We start from the raw sequence: 9,633 nt of genomic DNA, 5'->3' as shown, positions 1-9,633 counted from the left end.
TAATACCCCCGTACAATTCCGGTGGACATAGAACAAAATTGATCCACTGAATTGTAATGACGACAAACCAGCAGGTTAATGTGGTTACAATTCCTTAAATATGTAAACCAACGAGTAGTATTCTTATTATGTCTGAGGTCGGAAGATGTGCAACTTCAAAACTCTGCGTTAAATTTCACGAGGAAAATTAGTATTTTCCATGTCTTTTTCTATAATTCCAAAACGATACAAACATTACGTGTAATTTGATTAAAAATATTCTATATTTTTTAGGTTCAAATTAGGTTCCCCAATCCCCAGCATCTGTTACGTGACCCGGGTTCATCCTTCACCATGGTGCAATGTCAGGGTTCTAAGAAAGAAAAGATACTCTGCTTAGAAACCAGAAAACGACAGCATGATAGCTTCCAAATGACCTTGATCATTGATCCAGATATCTTTCAGTGATCATAGTTTTTTTGTTGGCCTTGTCATGCTTCAAGTTCAGCAGCCTTTGAAGGGCTTTTACTCTATGTGAAGGAAATACCTTACCTTTCCGTTCTCACAAGGGATCGTTTCTGGAGTTCAGACTTTTAATCTATAATTAAACTTTCAACGTACGTAGACACGAATTTGAAACTGAGTTTCCCTAAGAATAAAGTATATTTTGTCACAGCAGGGTATATCGCTGTCTATTTCTTTTTATTTTGGGGGGTAATCATGAACGTGCTAGAGATAGAGATAGAGATAACTAGAAATGTTATTGTTTTGATTTTCCTGAGTTATCCTGGATAACCCATTCTGTACCCCCTTAATATGTGCTAATTTCGCATTTACCTAGGTATACATACAAAAAAATGCTTTTATTTCAAAAGTAGGCGTGACAGAATTCTGGACTAGAACCTGCTTACAATAGCCAGATTACAAGAAGAGGCGACTGACTCTGTCTTCGATTCGGACCACCTGGCTGTGCTGTGTTGTTTAACATTACCCGTTATATCCGAGGCGAAATCTACGGACCACATTGGATATAATTACTAGAAAGGTGGCTAACTATTCAATATCCATTCTGTAGACAACATGTTTTTATGTTTCGAGTATTTCAATATGTTCATGTTTCCAACGGCAGCAGGTGAAATGAAAGAGTATCTGTACAATGCTAATTATGCTATCGAAACATACCCACCTCTTTTCATTAAAGACAAAACTAATTAAGGTTGGTTTCCTCTGTACTACGGCATTGTTTGTCAGACACCGTTTCCTCCTCCGTACTCCTCCTTTAACGTTGTTCATATTTGCAACACATTTTCGACGTGTTCTTTTTTACGGGCGATTCAAATGACTTACCAACTGTTTGAAACAACAATTAGGTGTTTTCTGCTGGCGTCACTTTTATGATGACCTCAGACGAATAATGTGTCTCAATTTATAAATTTAAAAAGGTGAGCCGAAATATATTAGTGGATCGATATACCTTATCTTTGATGAGCCTTGTAATCTGTGAGGAGCACCAAGGTGTTATAATGTAACTATCAACATAACGACTTACTGGTAGACTGATTCACTGACTTCAATTCAAACCTGTTTGACAATAAGTATGATATTGTTTGCTATATACACAGTTATGTGAAGTTGTTAGCGTTGAATATTATCTTTTTGATTTGTGGATGAGAAAACATATATGGTAAGCTTTATTAAATTCGTGCAATTATTTGTTTACAAAATTCTTGCCTCCTTAAAGTCTGCAATATTAATTCCACAACTTGTCCATCGTTAGTTGGCCCTTATTTATAATGAATAAAAAGGGATTTAAAAGAACCAGTGACGACATTACAAATATATTGGCTTAGATTGAATGGAAAAGCCCCCCCCCCCCAAATAGCATATTTAAATATGATCTATTAACTCACAATAGCTGCCATTGCGACCTAGTGATTATTTCTTAAAATATGTAATAGCACCTACAAAAATGCCATTTGGGGTTCTCAATTCCACTGCAGATTGCACTAAGACGAAAACAATCTTACCACCAGTTCTTTACAATTCCAATTTAAGTAATTGCAAATGGCGGCTAACTAACATCGGATACATTATACACTAAAAAGGAGATGTTAGGTAAGTAACGATAGCTCGCTCTTGTTAAAGGTGTCTAATCCATTTTGTTCAGCTAGGGAGCTAGGAGGAAATACATCAATAATGTAGATTATACCGCCTATAGGGACATAAAACACAAGTGTCATCGCGTACACTCATAAACACGCTCATGATATCCAGGCAAAGTCTCTTTTGTCTTTTTTATTGTCTAAGACATATCAAAGGTTTGAATAGTCTAACATGTGTTTGATCAATATGCCGCTGTGATGATATCCATCCTCATTTGTGAGTACCCAGGACCGCTGTTTAGGAATATATTTTTGATCAATGCACCACAATAAAAGAAGCTTGTTATTAAACACTGGCTACAACAACTGGTCTGCAATTTATTGTAGATCAATGACCGTATATCTTATGATTTCTTTGTGAAATTAACTTATACAATACAATATTAATGGGCGCTACCAAATGCAACTGATGCTATCAAAAGTTTTAATTGGCGTTTTTTTTAAACAAAAGTATCTGTACTTTTTTCTTATAACAACAAAACGACATTTAGTTTTAATTTTACATACTTAAAAAGTTCAAATAATTTCCAAGTAGCCAGTGATTTAATTGGTCGATAAGGATCATAATTGCAACCTAGTATCTTTTTCCTGAAAATATGTAATAGTACCTACAAAAATGCCTTTTGGGGTTTGCAATTCCACTGCAGATTGCACTAAGACGAAAACATTCTAACCACTAGTTCTTTACATTTCCATTATAAGTAATTGCAAATGGCGGTTAACTAATGGCGGATAAATGTTAATACACATTATAATCTCCAACGGAAATGTTCGGAAATTAGTGATAGCTCGCTCTTTTTAAAGGTTTCTAATCCATTTTGTTTAGACTTTACTTTTAAAAACAATAAAAAAATGATTTTGCACTCATAAACAATAAGTAATTGCACGCAGATGCCGTTACTTTACAATCATAATTTTACATTTTGTACTTATTATATTGTTTTCTGAAGTCTTTTTATTTTTCGTTTATTTTTTGAACAATAGTGTTCAAAATACCGTTGCATACAGTCGATAATGACGTAATAAACAACGCGTAACGATAGCGTTTTATATATTATCGATGAATCTTAACATAGTCCGGCCTATAGGGACATATAAAAACAGTTGTTATCGCATACACTCATAAATACAGTCATGATATCCAGGCTAGGTCTCTTTTGTCTTTTGTTATTGTCTAAGACATAACAAAGGTTTGAATAGCCTAGCACGTGTTTGATCGATATACGGCTGTGATGATGTTATTTGTTTTTCCGGGTAGTACCCAGGACCGCTGTTTAGGATAAGATTTATGATCAATATACCGCAATAAAAAAACTTATTATTATAACAACTGGTATACAATTTATTGTAGATCCATGACCGTATAACCTATACAATAAAATGTTAAGGGGCATTACCAAATGCAACTCATGCTATCAACAGTTTTAATTGGCGGTTTATTTAAGAATAGTACCTGTACTTTTTTCTTATAACAAAAGAAACCCGACATTTAGTTTCAATTTTACACATAAAAGTTCTAATCAGTTCAGATTTTACTAGACGATATGGATTCAAGAATTTTGCAAAATATTTTGAGTAATTGAATAAAAAATTCAAGTGTTTAAAATTCTCTTTCAATATCTGCTACCGTTACATTTTTGAACATTAAACATTTTAAAGCAAAGATATTTGAAACCTTTTTAGATATTTCAAACATTGTTTTTTTTCTGTTTTGCTACAATTGTTTTCAAAATGTAAACTGTAAAAATGAAATTTCTATGGAAAATTATATTCGTCGAAATGAGGAAAATCTATACTGTCCTTTCGCAAATATTTTGTTTTTATTATTTGAGATATTGATTGTGGCTATATAAATGTAAACTTGATCATTTATGAATACAGTGTATAGTGGAATTATGTTTATCGATTATGTCTAAACGAACTTTGACTTAAGCCAGTATCAGTACTTTAACGCTAGCGTAGGAAGGCAGCTGTCTTCTCATACTGAGCAATGCTTTGATTGGTTGTGTATCCGTGGTGCAGAGTGTGACCAAACAGGTGCATAGTTCGGTCTGTCGGTGCGACATCACTTACACCAGGCACATCGATAACAAAGCCTCACCCCTATACGTAATTATTTCGTCCTCCTTTAGAACCGAGGGTATCATGCTAATGAAAGGGTAAACTAGAATCGCCCAGAACATTCCATTCGAATCGAAAAAAGGTATGACAGCTTATTCAATGTCATCGTGCATATTCAATAAAAAATATGAAGTTCATTTGCATAGTGATACCTAGATATTCAGATGGATTTATCCTATATTTGTTTTTGTTTATTAAATAAAGGAAATATTATATAATTAAACATGTACACTTTTTGATTGTTAATTTAAGGAGGTAAAGAATTGTCACAACAAAATGCTAGGAGGTAGAAGCATGGAAACCCATCATTAAAATCACGTGTATACACTCTTATCATTGTGATTATCATTGATTGCAGGTTACATTCTGGTATAAGGGAATGCTAAAGGACGGACTGTATCGAGATTGAAGCAAAGGGTTAATCCGCTTATCGGGAATTCTCTCATCAGGGAACTGTTGTACTAAACCTGATTAAAGTACCACGGATCTCCTCTAATCAGCAGCTTTCTAATCTGGGCCGTGCTAACGTTGTACACGTACTTTTACACGTAGCTTTCATATATTTTCAAAAATACTGAAATACTGAAATACATAACTAAAGTTGTTTATATAGGGATTCAAAATCATACTATTGAGACAAGAAACAAATCGGAATATCTATAATTTTTGAAACAGTTCTCAGTTATAATGGATTCAAAGTTTAAGATATTGATTTCCATTTCAAGAAAGTATATGCGATCGAATCGATATTTGAAGATAACACCTTAGATCTATCTGAAAGTAAAACCAGAGAAATTGGCAAGGTTTAAGTTACATGCTTTGATAAACTTTTCAATAAATTCAGCTCCCTAGAAGAGGGGAAGATTAATGCCTACAATCTCCTGGAAATTCTTATCATCGAACTCAACATAAAAATTGTCGACCAGGACTCTGGCCAGTTACTATATGTTAAGCTGGATCATATTTGTATGTAGATGCGGAACAAAAATATGCCGAAGAAGGAGTTTGTTCCAAGGTCATCTAAATACATCTGTATAACGTTTGCTTGTTATTATTTGAAAGATTGGAAGCCATCAGCTAAAATAATTGTAAAACAAATTTGCGGGATACGATTTTTATCTGAAGTGCTGTGATATATTAGCTTCGACAGACCTTTTGTGTTATATATATAGAACTGGTTTAGATGCCAGCTATCCCCTTGTTGGCGAAATTGAATTTTAATATTTAATAACCGAACTGACAGAGAGTCGTGAATATCCGTTTAAATGAGCTTTAAGAGTTGACTACATTTCCTGGATGTTGCTATGTCTCCTATAACTTGATAACAAGATGTTTTGACAGAATATAAAATTTGTTCGAAATAATGCCGTTCCATTGATACATGCATATGATTTAAAATAAAATAGTGTTATAGGTCGACAAAGGTCTGGTTAATTTAATCGCCAAGGTGTTTTTCTCGGGGACACTTAATATTTACCGGCATAATACGAATATATCATTGGTATGCACTATGTACTGTCCCTAATCTATCACATACTTCACGTTTAAGTTCCACTTTGAACGAGGCTGTTTCTGTATGTATGCATTCCATTCTCTGTTTGTAGTGGATAAGCCAACATCTAGCCTATTATCACATCAACAAGTAGCCAGCCAATATAACATTCCCATATCAACCACCACCTAACCACACTAATTTGATCATCTTAACGGTCGTTAAGTCAATCACCGCCTCTGTAACTACCCAGCCAATGTCCACATCAAAAACAACCAGCCAATCGCAGCATCAACCACTTCACAGCCAATCATTGTATCAACCACTCACAACCTCAACCACCGCTCAGCCAATCACCGTATCTCAAACTTCCCAGCCAATGTCAACATCAACAAACTCGCAGCCAATCGTAGCATCAATCACTTCACAGCCAATCATTGTATCAACCACTTACAACCTCAACCACCGCTCAGCCAATCACCGCATCTTAAACTGCCCAGCCAAAGTCAACATCAACAAACACCCAGCCAATCGCATCATCAACCACTCACAACATCCACAACCGCCCAGATAATTACAACCTCATCCTGCAAATGACAACATAAAACCACCACCCAGCCAGTCGCCACATCGACTCCTTCTCAACAAATACGAGGATGGTTCATCCATTCACCACACCAATTGAACATCAACCACCTAGTCCATATTGGGGATTTGTGGTTGAAACCCGCCAATGATAATAGAAATAACTGTATAGATTAGCACTGAAACGATATACTGATTTGTGTGAAAGTGGAAACCAAATAAATTAATAAAATTAAGATATATATTAATCGGTTCTCGATATATACTGCTCATCATCTTATTGAAGGAATCCATAACGACTGATAAAAGGTCCAACGATCGAATCCTATAGATATGCTACATTTGTACCTTGACATCGACAGTTCACTGTCTTCTCATTAAAATAACGAAGACAGGGACAAAATGTCCTCCACTAAGATTCTGATGCAAAAAAAGTATACGGTATATGCATTAATACTAGAAATAACAATCGAAGGGAACAGAACATAATGTTTTCTGTTTTAATTGAGAAATTTTATAAAGGGTTAATATTGGGTTTTGTTTATAAGGGGTAAGTGTAGAAGGAACATAAACAAATGCTTGTTGATGACTGTCACTAATTTATCTCAACCTATTGGTAATGTATTGCAACATGCCGCTCTTGGTAGGACTTTGTAAAATCGTATCATCTGTTGACGGAGAAAGATTTGTACCTATTACCAACAGGTATTTGCTTTCAATTATTTAATTGGAATGGTTGCTTTCTGGTCGTTTTCATACTATGTAGTTTTGTTTTGCGTTTTCCTTTCTCACAACACATGCCCCCCCCCTCCCCCCCCCAAAAAAAAAAAAAAAAAGTAAAAGAAATTGATTTGGTATCCATGAACTCGTATTAACCTTTTGCTATAAAGGTTAGTGGCAATCTCCAAATTGACCATTATCCAGTTTGAAACCAATCAAAAATATATCTAGAAATATCTTTGTTAGGTTGATGAACTTAACAAGTGCTTTGTGGCTTTACGAGATAAGCTCACAGGAATAAATGAAGTCCTGTTGCTGTTTCCATAGACATAATCCGATTAATTGAGTAGGCCAATACTGATCAATATACATAAAGGTGGCGTATTTTGTATTGTATTATTAATTAAAAAAGGGAATGCAAAATATTGAACCACTCACTAGTAACCAGTGACTTCAAAAACATCATCCGACAATACATTCTTCAATATCTTGTTTGATCATATAAAGTCATAGTGCTAGCGTCGATAATACCAATATCACGACATTGACGTGATCAGTTTCCTAGGCGATCTAGCTGACGACGCAAAGAAATTCAGTTCTCTCAATTAATTATTTTTGAAATCACGTCGACAAATGTTTTAAGAAACTAAGTACAAACTTGTTAACAACAATAAGGAAATAGATACAGTCGAACCTCGTTATCTCGAACTCGTATAACTCGAATACCCCGTTTAACTCGAAGTATGTCATCGGTATACAACATTAATGTATACATGTAGCTACATAGCGCCATTATCATAACAAATTCTCCTAACACTTTATAGTAAATTATAAAACTCATCAGTTGTCACTGTCACCGTACAATCCTATCAAGTTCGTATGGAACTTACATTAGTTATGAATGCCATGGCCCACATGATGATGTCATCGTTATCACCGTGTCACAGATGTGACGTTGGAAACCACTGAGCGTCTGTACTATTTACATACTTGTAAGAAGCATACACGATAACAGTACATATATAACCTCGATGCTGAATTTAGAAAAAAAAATTGATTTAATTTTCATTGCGATTAAATTTTTGTAATTGGTAATTGTATAGATAATGAACGGATTTCAGTCGATATGAATGCAACCAGAATATGAAATTAAACGTGAGTTGCCTGTGCGCTTCTTGGAATTTTTCACGGTTCAGTTGGCATTCGTATTAGGTATAAATGACAACTGCATTTAGTTCAATGTTAAGTACATGAACTCATTCGATTATACATGTAGCCATGATGTTCATTCAGTAGAAGTAACCACGGCATTCGCGTATGAACTTATGTAATATGATCTATTTGTGACGTAACTAAATGATATCGAAATACACGACATATTTCCAGATTATATTATGAGGACTCACTGAAGACAATAAATACATAACCAAGATAGCGGAATTTTAGATTTAAACTTATTTGAGACAATGATGACTTGGAAAAGCGTGTTTTGCTACTGTTAATCGGTATATCTGGCCTATGTTTTGCATTTGTTGTATAAGCATTTCGACAGAAATCAATGGAATCTTAACACTAGTTAAATAGTAAGCACTAACTAACAAACGCAACAAATTGACCCCGCAAAACCTCATCTTTGACCCCGCAAAACCTCATCTATGACCCCGCAAAACCTCATATTTGACCCCGCAATACCTCATCTTTGATCCCGCAAAACCTCATCTTTGACCCCGCAAAACCTCATCTTTGACCCCGCAAAACCTCATCTTTGACCCCACAAAACCTCATCTTTGACCCCGCAAAACCTCATCTGGTCATAGACTCGATCTTTAATTCCTTTCCTCATCGTATCAGATTTGTTCAATTCGTCATGAGTTCTTGAACTTTATTTTTGAATGACATGTATATTCATTATCTTATATCATGTTTATTGTCAAATATTGTTAACACACAAAATTGCAATTCAATAATCAATTTTATAGAAATACACGAATCTCTCCTCGATTAATGCTTTGAAAAATACATCTGGTTTCAAAACTATATAACAGGAATGTACAATTCAGGTAATCTCTGAGAAGACAATGTACTGAAAACTAAAAAAAAAAGAATTTAACTGAACAGGAGGATTCCAACACTCTTTATGAAAATAGTCTCTTCTATTATTTTCTAGTACCGTATAATAGGCTTTTTCCACACTGTAACTGCGATTTTCCTGAAACATCTGTAACTATCACACTGCGCGATTTTGGAACTCGCAGCAGAGTTTCAACTTCCATCTGCGATGATCGTAAAGGCTGATATAGGGTGACAGGCACCTATGGACACAGAGGTGTTGGTACAGGTACAGCCTTTAATGTGTACATCCCTGTACTACGACTTCTATTGTAAAGATGACCAATACAGAGATGAAAAACCGGTGTGATGGGCTCACGCTTTCTAGTAGGGACCACCTGCTGTACTCTCCAGATCTATAGACGACTGGCGGCGGGGGATATATAAGGGTGCGCTGCCATAGTCCTAACGAGAAGTTGCAAGACGATATTAACAATGCCTTACATACATTGGTGGTGATGGATT

Source organism: Mizuhopecten yessoensis, unplaced genomic scaffold, assembly GCF_002113885.1.
Source record: "Mizuhopecten yessoensis strain PY_sf001 unplaced genomic scaffold, ASM211388v2 scaffold10447, whole genome shotgun sequence".
In the NCBI taxonomy this organism is placed as follows: domain Eukaryota; kingdom Metazoa; phylum Mollusca; class Bivalvia; order Pectinida; family Pectinidae; genus Mizuhopecten; species Mizuhopecten yessoensis.
Note: the sequence above shows the minus strand (reverse complement) of the source record.